This window comes from Callospermophilus lateralis, chromosome X, assembly GCF_048772815.1.
Source record: "Callospermophilus lateralis isolate mCalLat2 chromosome X, mCalLat2.hap1, whole genome shotgun sequence".
In the NCBI taxonomy this organism is placed as follows: Eukaryota; Metazoa; Chordata; class Mammalia; order Rodentia; family Sciuridae; genus Callospermophilus; species Callospermophilus lateralis.
In genome coordinates, this window is record NC_135325.1 from 112,019,340 (window position 1) to 112,020,315 (window position 976).

At 40.6% G+C, this 976-nt stretch overlaps 1 non-coding gene across 1 annotated transcript; it reads left to right on the forward strand.

Moving 5' to 3' along the window:
- The first annotated feature begins 446 nt into the window (after nt 1-446).
- Nucleotides 447-552, forward strand: LOC143639628 (U6 spliceosomal RNA). Its single transcript, XR_013154771.1, has one exon. It is a non-coding gene; the product is annotated as a U6 spliceosomal RNA (small nuclear RNA).
- The last annotated feature ends 424 nt before the right edge of the window (nt 553-976 follow it).

Here is a 976-nt window from a genome sequence, read left to right on the forward strand (position 1 = left end):
TCTATTTTAATAAATGAATTGTCTAGCAACTACAAGATTGAAGGCAAAAGTGTTACATTGTATGACATTGTAGGAATTTCTCAAGGGGGCTCCAATGATATGATCAAGACTGTGCTTTGTTCAGATTCAACTTTATAAGGGTTATAGATTCATAATGATTATTTTGAGCCAGTTGGATTACAAGTGCTGGGAAGAGTGGTCAGTTCAGAGTAGAGCACTTAGAGTCAACAAGATTTTTTTGTGGTTGATTAATGCTAGAGTAGCACTCAAGACATTGCAAATGTGATGGGGACAAAGCCATTATTCTATTGGGAAAGTGTTCCCACTTGGTGAGAATGCCAACCTACCTCTAAAATATATGCGTGTGTGTGTGTGTGTGTGTGTGTGTGTGTGTGAGCGCACAGCAGAGCATTCACAAGTAGATGCAAGAAATTTTACAAAAGAGAGTGTCCGCTTTGGCAGCACATATACTGAAATTGGAGCAATACAGAGAAGATTAGCATGGCCCTGCACAAGGATGACGCACAAATTCATGACACGTTCTGTTTTTTTACTAAGGAAAGTAAGCCAATCCCAAAAAACCAAAGGCCTAATGTTCTCTCTGATAAGTGGATACTGATCCATAATGTGGGGAGGTCATGGGGGAGAATGGTGGAACTGTGATTGGGCAAAGGGGAGGGAGGGGTGGGGTGGGGGCATGGGGGCAGGAAAGATGGTGGAATGAGATGGACATCGTTACCCTAGGTCGTACATAGGGTGCGACGCTACATCATGAACAATCAGAGAAATGAAAAGTTGTGTTGCAATTGTGTTCAATGAATCAAAATGCATTCTGCTGTCATATATACTTAATCAGAATAAATAAATTAATTAAATAAAAAAACCCCCAAATCTAGGAAGTTTGTTGAGTGTTTTTCAGTAACCGTAAGTGCATGGTAGGCAGGTCTGCAGAAACCACCTTCATTGGCAATGTTTA